The 23,887-nt window shown below is 38.2% G+C and overlaps 1 protein-coding gene across 7 annotated transcripts in view; it reads left to right on the forward strand.

Moving 5' to 3' along the window:
- SOX5 (SRY-box transcription factor 5) overlaps window positions 1–23,887 on the forward strand; it is an 881,700-nt gene that overhangs the window by 523,798 nt on the left and 334,015 nt on the right. The window lies entirely within an intron of this gene.

A 23,887-nucleotide genomic window follows, 5' to 3' on the forward strand; every position in this document is an offset into this window, starting at 1 on the left:
TGGTGGCAGCATACCAGACCTAAGCTAGTGATTAAGCTTAGAAGTGTTCATGCAGGTCCCCACTTCTTGTACTCTGAAGTCCAAAGTGGGGAAAAAACCTTGACAACCCCGCATTCAGCTTCACTCTGTTCTGATGAGACATGTGCAATGTGGGACTAAAAAAAGCTGTTTGCATATACTGGATCTCACTGGGAAGCAGTTCTATAGTCATAAGTAACTGAACAGAAATACGGTATTTGCTCTCGTATATAGAGTTAACCCCCTTGATCTGATCCTATAGTGTTGGATTCTCTTGAAATATCTTAGACAACTAGGTTAATAAGAATGAATTTCTTGAAACCATTTACCGGTAGGCTAAAATCTGCAAATCAACGTTCGTGGGATGCATGTAGAAATAGGGACCAATCCTGAGAGGTGTTGAATGGCTTCAACTCCTATTGGCTTCTATAGGAATTGGGAGAATTCAGCTTGTTGCAGGAGCAGGCCCCTAAAATGGGGGCTTTAGGGCTGTCGTTTTCTATATGAACCCTCTCCTGCAAATATCATTTTTAATTTATGTATTAAAGTGGGCCATAATGCATATTTTTGGCATGATGAGCTCAGGCTTCTATGACCAAGTTAGAACATGCAGCACAAGCTGTGTGGAAGCAGATATTAAACATTCAACCTGAAATTTTATCAGCTGATGTTTTCAAGTGAAATTGTATACTACTTCCCTCTCCATTTTTTGGAATGTCCCCCAGTGGCCTCAGTATGAGTTAGATGCATGATCCTGTTCTAGATCCTGGTAGGGCTTTGGGGGTCAGAATTATTATGAAGCAGTGGAGCTATGGGTGCTGGGGGGTTGCCACACCTCCTGGCTTGAAGCAGTAGTTACAAACACCAAATACATGGTTTCCATCATCAGCTCCCCCACTATAAAAGTTGTTCCAGCACCCCTGTTACAAGGTAGAAGAGGGCAAAAAATACTAAAAATTCAGCAGCCTGCTCAGTATTCATCTACAAAACAAATTTTATGGAGGGTGGGGGGAGATTGCAGGTGTTACACATTTTAAAACATGATGTTTTTGGAATTCATACTGCATTGCCAAAATATTGTACTTTTGTATGAGGTAATAGCTGTGGTTTGTGGTGTTGGTTTGTTAGGATGACTGAGGGGGGGAAGATGATGATGATGATGATGAAGATACTTGATAATGTATTTGTAACATTTTATTGGAGTGAAACATGGAAAAGTCAGTATAACTTTGTATGATTGTGTCCAGAATGAAACAAAGCATTTGCAAAATCCAAATGTGCAGCATGAGTTAAATTTTGGCCCATCACAGCATAAATGACTTAGTATGAATGTTTTTTAATATGATCACATTGCTCTATGGTGAGTTTTGTTGGTAACAGGATACATATTACCATGTTAATTTTGGGAATATGAATGCATGTTTTCACTATGTTCTCTGAAGTGGAGATTGCATAACCCAGAAGATAACACTACTGCAGAATGCTAACCTAGGATGAGGAGAGGGTATTATGCCATATGCAAGTCCTAAGACAAATACAGTGACTGAGACGTTGCAAGTATCTAAATAGATAGGAAGATGATAATCTCTTTTCTCTCTCTGTTACATAATTATGAGGTATGACAGTTAACAAAGTAGCATAATGGATAGGAAGGTGCATGCCCAGTCATGTATCTGACCAGTCTGTGTTCCCAGTATAATTTCCCAGTATACTCGTTGTGATATATGATACTAATTTTGGACCCAAGTTCACCCAAGTTTCACAGAAACCTTTTGTTTAGTTTTGAATTCCTTTTTGGTTATTGAGCATCAGAAATTTTGAAATCTTGAGATTTTTTTTTTAATGTGATATGTTGATTAAGACAATTGGGTTAAAGCAATACAGCATGACCTTAATTTTCCCAAATCTTAGCTATCTGAAAGTCCCTGTTATCCAAAATGAAATCATATATCCTTTCATGTAAATTAGTCTCTATTAATTATATTGAAAGGTCCCTCAACTATAAAACCCTCTGCTTATCCACATTTACTTAGTGTCTTTATCACATTCAGATAATCAAGCCCTGTACTATTTAGTAGGAGTTATTTTCAAGAGCGCACCAGCAATATCTGTTATCAGACTGTATGAGAGAGAGACTCAAATACAGATGTATTTAACCAATATATTGCTAAGTTTATGAACCAACACTATTCCATGCTTCATCCTCTGTTTTGCTCTTGTTGTTGAGTATTTTACTTTGGATCTTGAGTACACATTAAAAAATAGGACAGTGTCACAAATACAGATCTTACAGAGATGAAAACCACGCATGGTCTTTGCAGTGCCTATCCTTATATCATGGTTCATATAAAATTTAAAAGGATCTGTAGCATAGATGTTGCAAATGACCTCAGTCAGTTACTCTGAGGGGTGATTGATTTCTGTGTTTTTAAAAAGTATACCCTTAACAGTTATTCATTTAACAGACCTAGTTTATCTCTCTTGTCTTGTGCCAAAAGAAAGGCATGGTATGTGTTAATTCAGTACCAATATACACATGCAGATATGGCAAACTATTGAAAAGAAATAGTTGTAAAAATGGACATATGTTTCTATACACAATAAGAGTGGGTGGGGGGGAACACCATCCCAACGATATCAAAAGTATGGTATTAGTAAATACTGTCTATGGATAATTATATTAAATAAAACTAAATGTGGATCTGATCAAATGAGCAAGAACCATTTCCCCAGGTGTCTCTTTTTCCCTTTAAATGATAAATCACACAGACCATGCCACATTAAGTATTGTTATGTTCAAACACACAACACCATCCCTAAGACTAAGAGGAATGTGTCAGATTTTATTTATACATGTGTATCATCTTGTGTAGTGATAGGTGGTACCAGACTAACAAAGCTAAACTCTAAGTGGACACACGCGCACACACTATTTAGGCCTGATATGTTGAATTCAGTTCCTGTTGAAATTGATGGAAGTTGAAGATGTTTGGGACCTCACAGGTTCAAGTTCTATGGATACTCTGATGACGTGAACTCTTCTCACACTCTTCGAGAGGTACTAACACATGCAGGGACTTTTCATTCTTAGAAGTGACATTCTTAGGAATTTCACAACCTAAGGAGTATCTGAAAGGAATCTATAGTGTGGGGGATGAGTGTTGGGAAAAAGAAACTGCCCCTAGAGGACAGGCACTGGTGATGCTCTCTTCTCCTGAATGTTGAATTGATAATTGATGGCAGCATGACATTAGACACTTTGTTCTTGCTTGCTTTCTTTTTTCCCCCAGCCAAGCTGAACAGGAAGCTCTGCTGGCAACCTCTAGATTGGAAGGGGGGAGTGGAAAAAAAGGGAGGGGGGAAATACAAAGATTGCTTTGGATTTTTTTAAGGAGGATCAGGGCTAGATGGGTTGTGGGATTCATCATCCATTGGAAAAAGGAGAGAGGCATCCCAGGGGAAGTTGTCCTGTTTATTTGACTAGGCCCTGCCTTAACTCAGTGTACTATAATCGTCTTTATGCTGCTCGCCTTTCATAGCATAATTAGCCTTCTCTGGAAGTGAATGGGGGTGGTGGTGGGTAGTGCAGAGGAGTTTTTCTTCAGAAAAAAATAAGTAATGGGCCGGCAGGAAAGAGAAAGCTTTCCGGTTTGGATGCTGCATGTGGCTTTGTGGACTCGCCTGCAGAGATGGTCACTGCCATCATTTATGGGGGGAAAAACAATGATAGAATAATCCATGTGATTGCTGTGGGAAACAAACTTGAGAACGGGAGTCTTTAATCTGTGCTCTGTTCCTCATACATTGGTTTTCTCTAGCTCTTTAAAGTATTTTTCATTCTTTCTTGATTATTTTGCTGAGAGTCAGTGTGTTAATTTATTTTCTTTTTGGCTTTTGAAACCCAATCTTCACTGTTATGTTGAATTCTAAAGTTATTTTCCCCGAAACAGATACCTGGTGTCTTCAGTTCCAAGGAAAATGTCTCCACTTTGCATATTGCTACACTGGCCCCAAACCTAGTGAACTAAATCCAGCACCACTTACACAGGCAAAACACCCATTGACTTGACTTATATAAGGACTTTTGGGCATGGCCTGCTGAGTGCAGCGGGTACTAAGGAAACTGGTGGGGTAGATGCAATGAAGCATTTTCTCTAGTTCTTCTTCCCTCTTTTGCTTCATCTCTCTTCATTTCTTTGTTCTCTGTCTCTCTCTTTCATCTATATTTCCATTTTATCAAACCAAGAATGAGATAAAATAATTAGACCTCTTAGGATATATCTATACTGCATATTAAGCCCAGGATCTGACTCAGATTTGAGTCTAAGCCCTGTTTCTGTCCAGACACAAATCTGTCTGACTTGAATCAGCAAGTGCTAGGACCAAGATCCTAGGACCCAGCTGGGGTGGGGAGGATCAAAGCCCAAGTCCTGCTGTGACTCAGGTTCAAGCCCTATCATTTTGCAATGTGGACACAGGTCAAGCTGCAGACCTGTGTCAGGAAGGTCTGTGTAGTGCAGTATGGAAGCATTAGCACAGCTGTCAGGTCCAGGTCCAATAATTTGTAAACCCACATTTACAATGTTGTGTGGTTGGTCCAGCACAGGCTTGGAAATACTAAATCCACAAGCCTGGTTCGGGTCCCACCCCTTGATAACAAGTTCTTTCTAGATCCTGAACATTCTTTCTCTCCTATCATATTGGTTTCCTTATGCAGCCTTGTAACAGGTGAGCAGGAACTCAAGACATATTGACTTTGGTTCTGCAATTTTTCTGAAATTCACTTGATATTACTGTAATACACTGATCCTTTGCAGATTTTTGGATTGTTCCCACAAGTCAGATTTCTAGCTCCAAATTTGCATGAAATCCAAGTCACATAAAGAGGGCATTATTGTGTTATAGCTCAATCTCCTATTTAGGGAACTGTAGTTCAAGAAGCGAAAGATGCCCTCAGTGGAAATCTAGAGAGAATTCACCAGAAACTGTAATTGGAATATACCTCAGTTTATTGTAATGATGATAATACTCTCTACTTGTGTAGTGCCTTCTATGCATTTCAAGGTGCTTTGCAAACATTAAGGAATTAACTTGCACAATACCCCTGACAAATAGGTATTGTTATTGTACATATGAGGAAATTGAAGTACAGAGAGGGTAAAGGCTTGATTGTGCAACCTTTACTTCCAGGGTTGAGCATTTACTCACATGAGTAGTCCCATTGAAGTCCAAGGTTCAAATGCAGAAGAAAGTGCTACTCAGTTGATAAAGAACATCATGAATCTGCCTTTACATTTGCAGCTGTCCATTGACTAAATTCAGTTTTATTTTGATGGACAAATTTATATCTTTAGAGGGACAGGAGGCAAAATTGCAATTAATCCCTCGTTAATTGGTGTGGCTGTTTAAGTAATGTCCTGCTTAATCCACTCCTTACTGTGAGGGTTAAGTAAGGCTAAACATTTGGATTCTAGACTGGTGGGGGGGGAGAGAAAAACAGGGGGGTACTTTTGCACTGTCTGCTGTTGTTGTAGGTCCATGTCAAGAAATATCTGTGTTTAAATAAAATACCTTTTGTTGGTTTCCCCTCAAACTGTCTCTTCACTTAATTGAGTGGAATTCAATTAAATAAACAATCCACTTTGGAGCAGTTCATAAAAAAAATCTTTTTCTTTCCTTTCCGCCTTCCCCCCGTCTTTCTTTCATTTAACCCATAAAAGTCTCTGGACTGTGAAATGTGAAGGCGCCAAATTGGAATTACTTTTGCTTTTTCATTTAACAGTTTGCATTACATTAACCCCACCCCATTCCACACAGCAAACTTTTCCTTTCCTTAGATGTTAGATATTACTAGAGACTGTTGATGAAAGACTGGACATGCTAAAATGTTTTATGTAAGTTTCTCTCCTCCCCTTATATAGGACCTGATTCTACAAAGACTTGATGCATGTAAGCAATCCCACTGAGTTCATTTTATTTCTTTCTGGCAAGTGAGTAGGGTTCTCTTCCACACCAAACATCAATAAAAATGTTAACTTAGTTAGAACTGCAGGAACAAATTCTGAACTCAAAGAGACCCGTGCAAGCCCCTTTTCTCAAATATCTGCACAGATGGTGCTGAGGGCACAAATTGAATTAATCAGGATTATTCATGTACCTAAAATCAAGCAAGTGTATAAGCCCCTAAGGAATCACAGCCTTAATATCATACTGTGCATTACAGATCAGGGAGTTGTTATCATGTATGATATATTGCTGAATTGTTTGCTTATTATAAATCTGACTTCGGATGCTAAGTGTGCATTGGAGAAATTAGTATGGTTCTACTCTGAAAAGAGACCATTAAAATGGCACAATGGGATTCAAGGTTTATTGTCTCTAATTTAAAAATTAAATGTGCTTAATATTTACAGATAAAATATACTTTAGTTTTTAAAAATTTGCCTTATTTAAGTGCCAGCCTGGCAAACTTAACTTGGGATCTGACAATCAAGCTGAGTGCTTTCCTCTTCCTGGTTCATGGTCAATAATAAAGATTCTGCAGGTTAAATTCTGTCTTCAGTGACAACCTATAACTCCATTGCCTTCAGTTTGTGCCTCAGATTCCTTTGCAGATGCTGGAGACAAAGAGGGTTCCACAAGCTCAAATGTGGACAGAATTTGACCCTGCAATTAGAACTTAGTTAATAATTTTGTGTCGTGTGATATGTAATAAAATACAATTTTGTTACCTAGAGAGACATTGGTTCTGCAAGACTTACAAAAGTAAAAATAGTAATAACCTGCGACCCTCCTCCCAACTTTAAAAGAAGCATATAGTCCTCTCAATGTACACAGGGTGCGATTCTGTTGAGTAAGATGGTGTCATTTTACAGAGTTACTATTCAGAGCATAATTGCATCTTAAAGCAAAATAGCGTAGCTTCCCTTGGTTTTTCTGCACAAGATGGCAGTGTTTATTTTTGCCTCTCTCTAGATTAACAGGCCAATTACTATCTCTCTCTCACAGGGGAAGATATTAGTCCAGTCCAGGTATTTTTCATCAGAGTTGTTTAACGGGTCATTGCATCTCAGGTTTTTCTGCCATTTGAATCAGCATTTGTGTGAACATTCTTTTAAATTTTGCTGAACTACTACTTTAGGCCTAAAGTATTTGAATTTGAAAGAATGCACCTATCCTAGTTTTTCTCTCTCCCTCTGCTCCCCCGATTATAGTCTTATTAGATGAAAGATCTATCAGAGAGCAAAAATGGGACTCTCTTGTAGTCATCACTATGACGAGAGAGTCTGTTTTTGTATTGACAAGTCTGTTACCTTGGGAGCCTTTTGCTTTTGGTTTTGGAGTTTTGTGATTTTTTTTCTGTTCATATGTCAACATACTGTGCTTTTTCATCTGTGAAAATAAAAAAAATATAAAAAGATTCCACAAAAGGTTCAGCTTTGATGAGAAATCACCTGCCCTTCCATCTAAGCATTTATTTCAGATGCCAATGAAACTTTGACCATGAAAGTGTACTTTTTCAATCATTTTTATTGATTGTATCATTGCTGATGCAGCTTGATTTTTCTGCCAGTGAAACTGCCAGTGGTGGGTTCAGCCATGGGACACTGGGGTAGTCTTCAGTATGTGGGCGATTAATCTAACTGTGGCCTATCCAATATATGAATTTGTTTGCAAATGCCAAAAGTGTAGTGTTTCACTACTCCTATGTGGGTCTGATTTCCCACTCCATTACATAACTGGCTTCGGTGGAGTTACACTGTTGTAAAACTGATGTAACAGAAGGGAGACTCATGCACTGAATTATTTCTTTCCTTCCTTCTTTCCTTCCTTAAATGTTATATTTGTTTCCTTGGGGATCTTACGTCCTACATGCACTGTGATAAAAGTTTTTTCAATAGTGAGAAACTAAGGCCAAATGAATGATTGAATTTGGAAATGGCATGTGCAACTTCTCCAGCATACTGAGGCATCTACCTTTAATATGGGGAATAAGGGGAGTTTATTACAAATGGGTGGGGAGATGAAAATCTCTCCAAATATTTTTTCCAGCCATGTACTAAGCCTTTAGAAATCTGGGTTTGTAATGGAGATAATGAGGATCGTTGTGGTGTACCACCACTAGTGTATATGCTGTATTATGACTACGTCCTTTAAGACTATGTTGGACATGAACTTCACCCACAGATCGTAAAGGTTTCATATACCTACAGTGAGGACTCTCATAACTGCCAGCTTTCCTTAACTGTCTATAATCTGTCATCTTACTTTACAAGCCGGTAAGCAGGGTCAAACCTGGTCACTCTTTGGAAGTGAGATCTTGGTGCTGCTGATTCAGTATTACTCTTCCCTTTGAGCTAGAGCTGAAGCAGTTGCCTGCCCCAGTATTAGAGGGCTATTAGTTGTGCTCTCTTATAGACGTAAAACTCAGCCTCTGACTGCTTGTGGTGTCACATCTACATACTGTGATGTTGGGTCCATTAGATATATAGATTCTATTCATTATGGAGCTTTTTGCAAGAGTAGTATAATACTTTGCACTTTTTATAGCATCTTCCATTTGAGGGTCTCAGATTTCTTTGTTCTCTTTGTCTGGGCTAAAATCCATTTAGGGTGATTACATGTTGCTGGTGTGAATTCTCTCATCAGTTTCAATTGGATACAGTATTCTTCATTTCCACAGTAAGTTGTTGTGTAGTGTTGCTATGAATAGGTAAACAGCTGCCATGTTTGTGTTTCATGAATACCGTGGCTGCATTTCATGATAGGTGAAATGGTTCCTTGAGAGACAAACCACTTTGGACCCAGTCCTACTCCATTAAAGCAAATGGGGCAATCTCCATTAACTCTAATGGGACTGAATCAAGCTCTATAAGAATGTAAGGTATCCCTTTTATCACTGGATAGTACAGAGAGCTGCTTACAGTTACACACTGTGGACTGTGTCTGAGTAAAGTTGGTCAGGGAACTATATAATATTTCTGTCCTTAACTATATTTTTTGTTAAAACAATATCTTGTGTGGAACTTGACAGGCTAGTTGATCCACATGAATTTGAGGAGGAGACACTAATCAATTCTACTTCCAGTAATCTCTTCCTGAATCTCTGTTCCCCTCATGTCCCCTTCCAAATCTGTAATATTCTGATTCAACAATTCTATATTATTAAAATTTTGAGAGTTTAGTTCTGGAGGGACGAACAAAACTCCCAAACAAACCAAAAAAGAAAAATGAGGTTTCTCTAAATCAGTTCAAAGTTACTTGCCTTTGCAAATCGGTGTATATTTAATTAAGCAGAGTTGAATTGGTCTAAATCAATTGTAACTACTACCTCAAGTGGAAGATATTGCAGAATGTAAAATGTAACATTAATAATAGAGGATTGTATTCTTCTTTCATATTGGTGGGTAAATTGTTTCTAACTTGTTGGGAAAACAAAATAGCTGAATACAAAACACTTAGTTGTGCTGCTGCCCACTTTAGTAACTTTGTTGTTTTGAAAAATGGTTGATTATACAGCTTGCAACATCAACAATTGTGGATTTCATGTGAAATAAATCTCATAGTGCTATTGATGGAAGAACCATTCACTAACAGCTGATAATTAATGATCAGTTTGGAGATTATCACAAACAATTTACAAAGGTTGCCTTTTCCTTTAGAAGTCCCTTTGGATAAACTAGATGTTATATCACCTGCCCAAGGCTTTTACTTTACTTGTGCTAACAAGACATAAATGACTGTGTTTGAAGAACTCTGGACTCAACTTTTCAGACTGTCTGATAATCCATACAACTCTTCTTTAAACATCTTAAGTGAGTGAGCAAATAGAGACTATAATAAAATTGAAAACCATCATATAGGCACATGTTACCACCAGGTTTAAGTAATGGGGCATGACCAGTAAGAGGCACTGCTGCAGAGTTCATATTTTCATTTTATGGCATACATTAAATATTTGATCACCAAGCAGCAGACAGAGGCAATTGGGCTAAAGAATATAGTTTGCAAGGATAAGATTTAGAGAATGTCATGTCTGAGCATGGGGATCTCCTGTATCTTAATCCCCGCTTTGACTCATTGAAGCTGGACAAGCCTCTACATCCCTTGCTTAGTTTCTCCATGTGTAAAATGGGATTGTGTGATAATTCATTAGTATTGCTAAACTGTATTGAAGATGAAAATAACTATGCAGGTGTAAAAGCTCTGTAATACATAGTGTAAGGGGAGAAGAGAAGTAGGTCTAGTGTTGCAAAGGTATTTAGGTGCCTCTGCCTAAAGATGCATATCGGGTCCTAGTGGGTTTTTTGGAGGTGTGTAGGTGCCTTACTCGCACTGAAATCAAAAGGAGTTAACTGCATGGGCACTTTTGAAAAACCCACTAGGCTCCTATCTGCATCTTTAAACACCTAAATACCTTAAAAAATGTGGCCCTTATTCTACATCCACACCAAACCGGAGTGGGAGGATGGGTAATAGGAGGTCTGCACACAGTCTGCATTTTTTTTTTTTATCTCTATTCTTCTGGGAGGAGGTGGGGAAGGAACAGCAACATCAAAAACCCTTAGATTTGATGAGTTCTTTAATCGGTAGAATTTTATAATCTTGAGGCTGCCTTCCTAAAATTCTCTGTGGGGAAACCCAGCTGTAGATATCTGTATTTCATCCACCTTGCAAACAGATTTGCAGAACTAGAAGCGTGCAGAGATGAAAATGTCCCCAAGGAATGCTCCTAAATCTTGGAGACATCAGAATATGGTTTACATTTTTTTAAAGGTTAAAATCCAATATAGTTGTGCTGATACATTTAAACGAAAAATAAAAGCTGAACAAGCTCAAGGTTATGCTCATTGGCTACCTCCAGCTTGTGAAAGAGTGATTGCTAGCTACAGGAGGCAACATAATGACAAACTATCCTTTCCGTGGAAGTCAATGTTTTAAAAATCTACCAACATAATTGAGAACTGGAATGGACTTGAGATCTGGCTGTAATAGCCTTCTTTCATTACACCCTTCATATTAATTTCCCAGAGAAGGGTTTGGAGGGAGGCTGTTTTCCTTTCCAACTTTACATCATCTCAGCAATATTTTATTTCATTGACTTCTGCATGTCTTGTGCTGGTAGTTAAGCATCATGGTTAGTGGTTAAAACGGGCAACTGGGAATCAGGACTTCTGGGTTCGAGTCCCTGATTTGCTCTGTGTTTTTTGGATATCATTTACACTAATTTAAACCCACGGGGAGTTACTTCTGTAGAAGAGCAGAATTGGGCCTCTATGCTTCTGATTATCCACCTGCAAAATGGATATTATAATGTATATTTCATGGCAAGACTTATTTAACTGATAGAATGAGCACCTTAAGTAAAAGGAACTCAGTGATTGAAAGTTATTGTTATTGATCTGGGTTGACATTTAGTCTGCTATGAGAGATAGTTCTACTAGAGGGTATTATGAAAGTGGTACTCTAGTTAAAAGTTTTCTCTCAGAAAAATGCAGCTTTTACATTGTTTGAATCCAGCTTGGGTCAGAAATGGTGAGAAGTGTTGCTGATCAGTGAATTAGTGATATTTAGTGCCTGTTCAGTAACTTGTGTGAAATGACTGCATGGTCTTTCTCAAGTACCTAATTTAAACTTATTCACATCAGAGAAATGACTGTGATTGCAAAGGAGGGAGCTAATAGTGCAGTAGAGAGGCCAGGGATTGACTGGGTATGGAGAGTTGACTATCCTCCCTCTCCCCGCCCCTAGAAGTGGCTTTTTCAGGGCGTGGCTGAGGCATATTTGTGAGCTTTGTGGAAGAGCTTTCCTTATTTGCTGCCCATGTTGTACCTTTTCTATGGATAAGTAAAGGACTTCAGTCTCTACACCAACACCAAATCTGCACACTCCTTTTTTAAGTAGATGTGCAGGTTTTCAGAGGTGCTTAGCACCTACAGCTCTCACATCAATGGAACCTGCAGGTCCGTGGCATAAAGTACACATTAAAGTCTTCTTCCTAGGATAGTGGTCACTTTCTCTTAATAGCTCTGATGCTCATTTTACACCTCAACATCCTGGTTCAAATTCACCTATATTATAATTGGTGCACTCCCAGTGGAGACACTGAAATGTTATTTATGAAAATGACTATGTAGGAAAACTGGCATGCCACTTGATATGCCCATACCAGCTAGGTTTTCTTTACCATACTGTGTTGTGCGTGTTTATGTTTTCAGAAAACTGTAGCTCTTGCTTCTAAGTTGGACTTCCACAGCAGTGTGTATCTTGAAATGCAAAACTGTTTTAATAAGTCTTGGTAAAAATAATCTAGTCCAAGTGTATTTCTTACACTGATTTTAAAAAGTGTTTTGAAAGGCAGTGTGTGGACAGTATGATACAGTGGAAGGAGCCAAGTGTTTATTTTAAGATGTGTTTGAACAAATCTGCCTACATAAACTTGCCAGTGTTAAGAAAGAGGGGCTCTGCCCCTTTTAGATCACAAAGGCCTCTCAGTGGGGGGATGGTTTTGGTAATGGAAAAAACAAAAAAGCTTCCAGTATGTGGTGGAGGAGGTAAAATAAACAAACAGCAATGGATGATTACTTCTCTCCATCAAGGCTCCTTTATCCTCCTAAGCTCAGCCAGTGGTCAACATGTTAGACACCCCTCCCTGTTTTATCCATCCCTTAACTGTGTTCTTTGACAGCATTGGTTTATACAGCTGGGTCTTTGTGGAGCTTTATGGGAATTGCTATTGAACAACAGACATGAAGGTAGACAAAGTACCTATGGAAGGGTGAATGGCAGACTTCCTTTGAGTTTTTCTGGAGTGAGAGATACTGACCTTGAGAATTTTTTTTCTTTTACTGCCAAAGATTTTAACGTGAACACCTTTAACAACTGTGTTTTATTTCTTTGTACCACACGTTGTATAAAGAAATAGAAGTAGACACTCCTTACAGTGCTCAAGGTAAGCTTCTCACAGTGCTCAAGTGGATTGTTACACTGTCTCTAGACATATGGCTCACATTTGATACTTGTGTGTGTGTGTTTTATGTATTCTTAAGTGTGTGTGTGTGTGTATATGTGTTATAAGCACTACAACACCTATAGTTCAGGTACATTCTAAGGGGCCATTTTCAGCTGTTTATAACTTTTACAAATGTTTGTCTTTGTGGCTGAAACTTGGCTTGGCAGGTACTTTTACAGTTGTGTGTGCATGTTTGTGTGTGTGTGTATATATATATTATATACACAGATACATACACGTTCATTCACATGTTTATATACATACATAACTTTTATTTATTTATAGAGAGAACAAGAAAGAGAGGGGGGGAAAACACCCCCAAAAAACTATCCACAGATGCATGTAGGGTTTCCACTGAAGTCAATGGGAGCCCATGCACATATGTGAAATGCATTTACATATGTGTGTGGGAGTATGTATATTCATGAAAACAGTAAGGTTGCAATGTCAGAGACTCAGAAGTCAGAAGATAACAAAATTAAGGTTCTTGTGCAAGTAAAACTCTGACCCAAAGGGTCGTATGCATGGCAATGCAGTTTTTCATTGGATGATGACATTGTGGTTTTTGTTATTACCTAAGTCTTTTTAAAAGAAAAATGGAGAATCTAATAAAAGCATGTTCAACTCTTAGCAAGACAGCAATAGAACATTCTGCACTTGACAATATGTGCAGTCAACGAAACGAGCCTTATCTTATTTTGTGTACTTTGCTATTTTATTCCATGTGCAGTCCCCCTATTGAAGGAAAGGAGGCATGACTCTCTGTGAATAATCTTAAGAGACACGTGTGCACAGAACCAGTGGAATGTGTGGAAAATGCTAAACTTTTGCTTTACAAAATTCAGTGTGTCTGAACAAAATCATTTTATTTAAACATGACTTTAACAAATTGCAATAATTTTACCAACTTCTGAAAGGCACATCTAGGGCTTAAGACCTATTTCCTTGCCAGATTTCAAGATTTTACTTCAAAATGCTGAGATGCTACATTCAAAAAAACAAAACAAAACAAAACGATTGTATTTTTAACATAATGGGAGGAAATGACATTTTCCCTGCTTATTTTATTTTCAAAATTGGCTTGATTGATTTTTCCCCTCAGTCTTTCCAAAAATATTTGCTCCTCAGCTAAGGAAGTATTTGCCAAATATCAGTCCAAGGAGTTTAACAAAAATGTAAATTTAAAGAGCTGAAAATAACATCTTAGAATGAAAACACTTTAGGCACTTTAACTGAAGTGTTGTTCTGCCTATAATATATAATTCTAATAAATACATACACAAGATTTCACTGAACCCCCAATCCTGTTCCCATTTAAGTCGATAGTAAACTTCTCATTAATTTTAATGGTGCAGGATCAGGCCATGAATGTCACATACACATATACACATGCACGCACAGGCACACACACACACCCAGACATACTATTAACCCTTGTGGAAATATATGTTTCACTTACATATATAGGTGTCACTCTGTAATTATATATGTTTCTTCTATAAATGTCATAGATATGAGTGGCACTTACAGGTGGGATGTATATAATGACAGTTGGAGCGAAACCTATAGTTAAGGTGCAAAAGTGTTAAAGTGTGTGTATAATATGCATTCAGGGAAGACTTGTATATGTAGTTTATATGTATATGTTTATTAGAATTACACATAAATATAGCAGAAACTATTCATACTGGACTTGGATGTGGAACTACATTAGAGCAAAGTAGAATAAAACTCCAGAATTTTTTCTGTGTATTTTGATGTTCCAAATTCATTTCCATTTATAGAGGACTTCTGATAGGGAAGGTTATTATTTTAAAAATAAATAAGAATATCTTCAAAATCAGAGGGTTTCAGTGTGTATCTAGATGGTGGGGGGGTGTCTGTTGCTTGGTGATCAAATATTTAATGCATGAACCTGGCAGCTGTTTGTTTGGAAATCACAGTATTAAGCAATGGCTTCATGGGTCTGAGAGCATGGAATAGTGGGGGAAACTGGCAATCTCTTGCTAGATTTCTGAGTCAAAAAAAAAGTCTCATCATACTGAAATCAGGGCTTCTGGTAGTAGGGAATTGTTGCTGTTAATATTGATTCTAACTAACATTATTCATTGTTTAATATTATGCTGGTAAAGAATTTGGTTTGAGTTTGATTAAGTAATTACTATGGAGGAGCAAGGGTAAGCCCCCAAAATTTTGCAGAGTCAAAAGTTTTAATAACAACTAGTCTTTCAAAGTAAACCTGTGCGGGCTCACATTTCTCTGTAATACGTAAGCCATTCATAATTGTCAAACTTTTAGAGGACTCACTGTTTTGCTGCATTTGACACTAATGTCAATGGAAATTATTTATATGTCCATGTATGTGGAGAAAGATGAATAGACTCCTTCCAGAATGGAGCACAATTTTCCCACTCTGAAACTGGAGGTTGACTGAGAAATATTGTTTTTCATTGTTTTCAAAAAGCAGTTTCTACAATAAAGCTCCAAAGGTTTCAGTGTTTTGATTGTTTAATTATTTGATCTGATCCCAATTTGTAGTTCAGCTGGCAAAGGAGTGACGCTTACCTAATGTTGTAGGGATTGTGACATTCCATAGTCCAATGCTGACTAGTTCATAAACCTTTACAGGAAAAACAAATACAAACACCAAAACCTGCAGTTTCCACTGTGGTAGAAGGATGAATATTAAAAAGGAAAAGGAAAGAGAAGAAAATAAGATATGCTTATTAGGTGGAAAGATTAATAGGGAAAGGGCTGTAGAGGTATAAACAGTAAAGAAATAAAATGAGGCAAGGGCTAATTTAGAGGACATACTAGAAAATAAGTGAGTTTGTGGATTTAATTCAAAATCATCCAAGCAGAGACTCTTTGCATGAAAGAAGCCAGTGATCAGGCTCAGTTTACTTGAAACATCAACAATGACTGCATCCTGCTGTTTCAGAGTTTGTGCTGATAGATGCTCATCGTGTTTGACACGGCACCATTACATTAGTGTGTTTACTGTGATTGTAGATGCCTTTTGAATACTGGGCTCTTCTCTTGCTTAGAGCACTGCAAAAGTCCAAATTCTGAAGCTTGATCTTTTAAAGTGTACCCATCTGCAGAGGCAAAGTCCAATCCTACAGAAACTATACTGTTTCTGTACTCTGGTTATCGTATTAGATTTTTAGTTCTTTTAACTAACATACAGTACAAGACATTGCAGTATAATAAATTTGCCAGATCTCAAGCTGATGTTTGTTTGCTGTGTGATGTTGCACAAGTCACTTAGCATTGCTGTGCCGCAGCTAGGCACAGTGTAAAATAATATATACCTTTCTTTGAGTTCTACAGATGAATAAGAACTACATAAGGTCTACACTAGGTGAGTGGAGCTTGGCATCTTGTGAAGAGCTCCTTCATCACCTTATAAAGGATGCAGTGGTTGAGGCAAGGGCTCTTAGCCTCAGCAAAACTGCAGGACCCAGTTTATTTCTTAACTAGGTTAGCCAGCCTTTTATTAGCTGTACGCTTCACAAGGTCAGCAGAATACACTGTGGATATGCAGTATGCAGCATGGAGAGCTAGTCAGACAATGTTTTGTTTCCCCGCCCCCATGGAAAATGTCAACAACAACAAAATACATTTCTATCTCGATATAACGCTGTCCTCGGGAGCCAAAAAATCTTACCACGTTATAGGTGAAACTGCGTTCTATCGAACTTGGTTTGATCCACTGGAGTGCACAGCGCCCCGCCACCCTCAGCACTTCTTTATTGCGTTATATCCAAATTTGTGTTCTATCAGGTGGCGTTATATCGGGGTAGAGGTGTATAAAATATTGTCAGCGTTTTCAGTGGAAAATTTCAGTTCTTCGTTGATCCCTCTCTTCTATCAGTTTTTCACATTCCCAATTAAAAATAGAAAATTTCAAGTAAAGCAGACGTTCATGTGAAAATTTTTGTACTTACAAAAAAGTTTTGGTGGAAGGTTTTTGACTATTTCTAGTTATACCTGCAGTCAAATTGAAACCATGTTCCCTTGGGATTCTCAGAGACAAGTCTCAAAAAGAATAAATATGATAAATATCAGCTGTCTTTCCAGCTATTTTGGCAGTAGGGCTGTTGTACATTAAAATTGTGCCCTTTTTTTAAAAAATGGAGAAAGGGTCTTCCTCCACCACTCCCACCTTGCTCTGATGCAGAAACAACTGAATTATTTAACAAAAAATGCACTCTCAGTCAAAGATCAATCCTGAAAAGTGAATGTTTTGGAAAAGAGAAGAATGAGTGAACATACTAGAATTAAATTTGGAAATCATTAGGCAAAATTAACTATAGTAGTGGTTTCTACTGTACCTGCTGTAATAATTTTTATGCAAGACTGTTATATAGTCTCCACCTCAGTGAGTTTAGTTTTTATTAATTAAGAGTCATCTTATTCACTGCAAAGGCAAAACCTTTCAAAACTTTTTTTAATAAAATTTTTGTAACATACATGTATTTGAAGAAGGTAGCTGATTGATATGTTCTTAGAAAGTAATAATTAATAGAGTATTATGTCCCAGTATGAGTGACAGCTGAGACATATTTTTCCTCTAACTCTTGTGCACACAGTTTAGTTGATTAATTTTTTTTTTAACTGCAGAACTGTTTCAGTGAAAAATTGCAAGCCAGACTGCAAGTGATTCAACATAGTTACTATTTGAAATCTGTCAGAAGTTGTAGCAGGGCACTTTGCTCCTTGAGGGGCTTGCAGAGTCAGGGAGCAGCAAGCCCTGGCCTAAAGGGAAGCCCAGCAGGCTTGGGAATCAGCAGATGCAGCTAATGAGTGGCTCTGATTCCCAGCTGGAAGATATGAAGGGGGGACTCAGCTCTGTAAGAGAGAGACAGAGAAAGACAAACACTTCCCTCAACAGCCCTGGATAGCTGCAAAAGGCAGTTAAGTCCTATGGTCCCCCTGAGACTAAGAGAGGGCTGTGAACCTTGAGCTACTGGTATGGGGCAGAGGACCTTGCAGTATCAGTCCAGGTCCAGACTGTCACTTTTGTTACCTTTTGACATTTTTTGCATCTGTGTAAGAGAGCCTGCCTTGAAGAGCTGGGCACAGCAGACTGTTTTGCATCCAAGCTGGTGGACAGATCCAGCAGACTACACTGACTTGTGTAGAAGGAGATGGGATAACAGCACAGTTCCTGGTGGGACAAAATGCTGGATTCTTCCAACTTTACTTGTGTTGAGTAATAGCTCTATTACCCAGGTCATCTTGATGACATGAATAGGGCTATTTGGTTAGGAAAGCACTACTTACTTAGTGGAAGTAAACAGGGAGGAATTTGGTGCCAAAATGACCACCGTAATTAACATGAGTTTGGAGCCCTTGTTGGGAGTTTCTACAGAGGTGACAGCTTGAATGAACCTGGGAACAGAACTGTTTTCTCATATCTAAATATGGTCAGAGGTGAGATATGTTGGTGAGTATGTGGGGAATTTTGCACTGTCACTGACCTGTGTGTGTATATATATATTTTTATATCTATAGATATAGATATATAACGTTATATTGGTGCCCAACTCTAAGCCAAATCTGTACTTGTTTTGTGGAAAAGCAGAGTCTCCAGGGATCCCAGTTGAACACCTTCTATAAGTACTACATTTACTAAAAGAAAATGCCCCTGTAGATTCCATTGCAGTCTCTGCTCTTCTCCTCTGGTCTCATGCTGTCATTAGAAGATTGAACACAGTCTGATCCAAAGCCCCCAGAAGTCAGTAGAAGTCTTTTCACTGATCTCAATTAGCTAGGGATCAGGCCCTTAGAGAGTAAATTCATGCGACTATCTCCTTATTAGTTTGTTACCTCTAAATTCTTGCAGAAGGTGAGAACTTTGATAGCCTTTTCTGTGTGTCCATTCTTGCCCCAAAATGCAGCTTTTTATCTACTATCCACGAAAGAGGTTTGGATGTTTTAACTCTGCTCATGAGAAGGACTTAGCTTTTAGCAAGCAAAGAAACTCAGGAAGTGAGCATTTTCGTGCTGATTTGGAAACTAGATATAAGACTACAGTCAGGCATTGCCATGCCTGGTTATGGTGAGAAAACAACAATGCCTTTCTTAATAAGGGAAAAAGAAAAAGTCTTGCACAGTCAAAATTTTGACGTACAATTTAAATCATCTCTACATCCTGTGGACTTGGAGCTGTCAAAAAGGCAAAGCCTGCATTTGAATGGAAAAGCTTTTTATTTCTTTAAAAAGTGTACCAGCTATAATTATCCATAACTATGCAGGCCTGTTTTAATGCTGTTTTATAATTACAGGTCTTAATGCTAGATTATACAAAGTCATTTATAAATAGTCAGAACAGAAGGACTTTGGGAGTTTTTAAACCTGTAGATTGCTGTAGGTTGTGGCAGCTGATGGGATTTTGGCTGTATATATATGGTGTTAGCTGTGTAATGATTGATGAATCCCTTAATTATTTCCCCAACAAGTTAAGATTTACAGTCTCATATCTTTTTCTCCTGACACATCTGTGTTTGTCACTTTTAAAGACATGGATAAGCCATTTCTTCAAAAGCCTTTGTGGATATCTGAAACGTTTCTGGGGTATTTTGCTGAATGTAACAAGATTAGAGTTTCATAATTTTATGGCATAAGCAATTGAATTGGGATTGATGTTGGTTATATACCAGAGGGCACCATCTCCTTGAATATTAGCTGCCTCTGTGGATTTGTTTAGGGTATGCAATTACTTATCAAACTATCCAAAACCAAATGAAGGAATTGAAATATAGTGAGGGACTTTTAAATGGGCCTCTGTTTAAAGGTGTAGCCTGTTGAAAGACTGTATTTTCCATGAACTAAATTCAAATGTATCTAGAAGAAATTAACTTGTACTTTTCGGTGCACTGAAGTGGTTTGACTGAACTAGCACTCCCTAAAGTGGAGGAGAAAGTGTTGCATTTGGAGGCAACATAGCATTTATTCTCTTAGAGGAAAATCCTGGCCCTATTGAGGTCAATGGCAAAACTCCCTTTGACTTTAAGACTGAAATCCTGATGCTATTTATCTACAAAGAATAAGTGATAAATTGAGGGAGAGTGAATGGACAGGTGGAGGTGAAGGCAAGAAGAACCTACTGCTGTCAGATAGCTCACATGCATAGTATGGTATAGATCATATTTTGGCCTACCTTGAGTTAGAAGAATAAAATTTTGGTGAACTAAAAATGTAACTATTGACAGCAAACTGCTAATTGTGTTTTCTGCATTCCAAACCAAGATACATTTCCTAAAAGAACAGGATCCTCTTAAGTGAATTAGTAATGGGTCTGGACTGGAACATCAGATCTAAATCCTCAGTTGCACTTCAGTCTTTGGATGAATTCAGATCAAACATGGATCCAACTCAAGCCTATCTCTACAACTAGCTGAAAACTGAATCCAAATGCACATGAGCATTGGGGTATGAGTGCAATTCTGAACTTTGTGGACTCAGCTCTGTGTCAGAAAATTATTATCATATTGCTTTGTTTTGTGCTTATATTGGGTGAAATGAATTGGTGATAGGCAAAAATTCAGTTCTGATTCAATTCTTAGCTACCAGTGGTTATACTATTATTTTGACCAAATTTTGTCTTTGCACAGAAATGTATTGATTTCAAAGAGAAGTGTGCATCAAAGCTCAGAATTTGGTCCGTTGTTTAGGTGTCTTTACCAGCTATGCCTATTTCTTGCTCTCAGTATGAACACACAATTTACACTGGTGTAACTGAGAACCAAAGCTCAGAGAAGTAACAGCTGGTGTAAGTTGATGTAAGTAACTCTCCATTGGCTGAGGGTTTGGCCCAAGATGGTTGCATTTTTGTGTTATATCAGTATATTCTTTGCCACACCGAATTTAAAAAAAAATGGTTAGGAAAAGAATAGACCTGGTAAAAGAGTTAAGTTTTTGAGCAACAAAGGTTATCTATTTAACCATTTTTCTTTGTATATTATTTATAACTGGAGCTCAGGTTTACTTGTATAAAGGATATGGGAATCTCACTTAATATAGCATTAGCCCAGTAGGAAAATGAAGATGTTCAAAATGTGAGGTGGGGGGGCGGGGGAGAAAGAGAGAATTCAAAGATATAAAGTGTGGAGTCTTCAAGATTCATAATAGGGACCAATAAAGCTGAGAAAATAATGAAAAGACTAGCAGTGAATGAACTCAACTTGTCATGTTGTTTTCTGCCCATGAACCTATCAGAACAATTTGATGCTTTCTGCTGCTACAGCCTCTAACGTTTTCTGCCCTTTAGGATGGGGTTTCAGGTTGGAATAGTTTTAATGTTTTGCCTTTACTTGTGTGAGTTTCCTAGCTATATGTAGTGAAAAAGTAAATACTATTATACAGGATTGGTGTTAAATACTAAAGATGGTGATAATATTATTACAGGGCCAAATTGTATCAGATTTACATTGGCTCAAGTAGAGGGCAGGACAGAGCCCTGCAGCCAGTAAGACACAATCCAACCCTGAACTCCCTGTTGCACATGATAGGTGTGTAGAGAGTGCACCTCAGAATGGTGCAGATAGTTTCGTGTGTGTGTCCTACTCAGTCTCCAAGCCAGTGAAGACTGGAAGCAGGACTGTGGACCCACCTGCTTACCTGTCACTCTTGCATTAGGATGGGTAGAGCATGAAGGGATCAGTCCTTGCTCTCTGTCAAACTCTTAGCAACTGTGACTGGACCTTATGGGGGCCAGGTAAAGTAGAAGAAAGTTTCTTGTGTCCTCTCCCTTTCGCTGTGTGGTTCAGAGTCTGGCCCATGGTGTTATGGACCAAAAATATAGTATTATGTATTAAAAATAAATAAGAATGTGTCACCTATCTCTTCTCCACTCCCCTCCCCTTCTTTATATTTTCCTGTAAGAACTTAAATTGTTCCCTTTGGAAGCAGTGGCCAGCAGGAGGTGGTGATGAATCCTGGCAAGCTAATTGAGCACTGTAGTGGGAGCCATATATTCAGGAGTGGAGCTAGTAGAAGAACTTTTAAATGCTGTCAGATTCCCCTCTCCCTACTACACAGTGGAACTGTGTGACATCGTTTGCGCTTATTCTATGTTAACGCCCGTGAAAGTTCTTCACACAAGTTGGGTACAGAGTATATGGAAGAGACCCTCATTTCAGATCAGGGATCCAAACTGTGGCTAAAAGGGTCACAATGTATATTGCTGTGGAGAATTTTGACAGTAGCTTACAGTACTTTTCTATGGCATTAGCTACATTAAAATCTAGGGCCTACACTTTCAAAAGTGACTAATGTTTCTGAGTGCCTCAATTTTCAAATGCCCAACTTGAGACACCATAAAGGGCCCTGATATTCAGACAGTAAGACTTCCTTAAAAATAAGTTCTTTTTAAAGCATCTAAAACTGAGTAACCAAAAACAGGCACTCAGAATCACTTTTGAACATTTAAATACAGGTTTCTGTCTCTTCTGCTGCAGAATATGAATAACTCACATGGATTCTACAGCAGGGAATTAGGGTCCTGAGACTTCAGACATGGCTGTAAGATCTTACAGCCATCTCAGCTAAGCATACAGTACTTTTAGCAAGAGTCTATCTGATGAACTCTGTCCATATGCATATGTTTTTGAGCAGGCATGCAGATTGTGTGAGTTCAGAATTCAGGTGATGTTATATGTAACAAGACAAACAGAATAATGGAACAAATGGAGTAAGACAAAATACAGGTTATTCTCTACATATAGATAATAGAGAGTGTTCAGATGGACTGGAGATATGCAACTAAGTGTAGGTTCTGTGGGTTTTTTGCGGGGTTCTGAGTTCTTAATATAATCTAACGTGGTTTAGGGGACAGAACTCAAAATGAGATCAGAAAAGCAAAATAAGTTACAACAAAGGACTGTTTAAAGTTGCAGTTTGTTTTCAGACCCAGTTGACTGCCGCTAAGAACCATTTCGTGTTCAATATGCCAAATCGTATGGACATGCTTCATATCACAGCAGCCCCACATGTGGTGCAAGAGGCTGCTGGACTTTTGAAACACAGGTTTTAACTGAGAAGTGTAAAAATAGGTGTAATTAGCATCATAATTGCTACACTTTGGAGAAGCAGCAGTCTTCTACTATTCAGTTGAACTCCTCCATATAACTTTTATTTGTAATCTTCACTTTTCTATCTCATGAATATCCATTTTTCGTTAAGTAGCAGTATTGTTTTCAGTAATATAACTGGTTTATTTGTCCACCCCACCGCCCCATGATTATATCCTGGCTGAATGGGTTCCTGCCTCTAAAATCAGTATATTCTTGCTTTTGATTCCATTCCTTACAACAGATGCCTCTTGTTAGAACACAGGTCCGTCATGCCACACACAAGCCTTGGTTTTCAAGAACAGTGGTAAATTAATTAGTGATGGCAAACCTCAGAAGGTTTGGGTAAGTCCCCAGTGTTTGGATACTTATCTGGAACTCTCTGTTCTGAAAACCAGGTTGGAAATTTCATGGGATTGGGCTATCTTGTGAGCTTTTTATTAGTGCTTGGTTTGGACGGAAATACCATGTTGACTATAGCTTTTTCTCATGGCATTTTGATTTTTCTGGTCTCTTCTGAAAACAGGAGATGCAGAAGGGTGTGAAAGTTAACAGAACTATTTTGTTAATTTTTTTTTAGGGGGTCCAAGTTTTGAGTGAAAGTTTGGGTGTGGTTTTCTATATATGTTTTATGTTTGTGTTCTCTGTGTTCTGCTTTGATATTTCTGATGCAACTTTAAATTGGAACTATAGGATGTCCTGACAGATAATCTTCTTCTTTCAGTCTTTAGAACCCAATTTTTGTAATGTCAAGCAGTTTAGATAGCTTAAGCATCCA

The sequence above is a fragment of the Chelonoidis abingdonii genome, chromosome 1, assembly GCF_003597395.2.
Source record: "Chelonoidis abingdonii isolate Lonesome George chromosome 1, CheloAbing_2.0, whole genome shotgun sequence".
NCBI lineage: Eukaryota > Metazoa > Chordata > Testudines > Testudinidae > Chelonoidis > Chelonoidis abingdonii.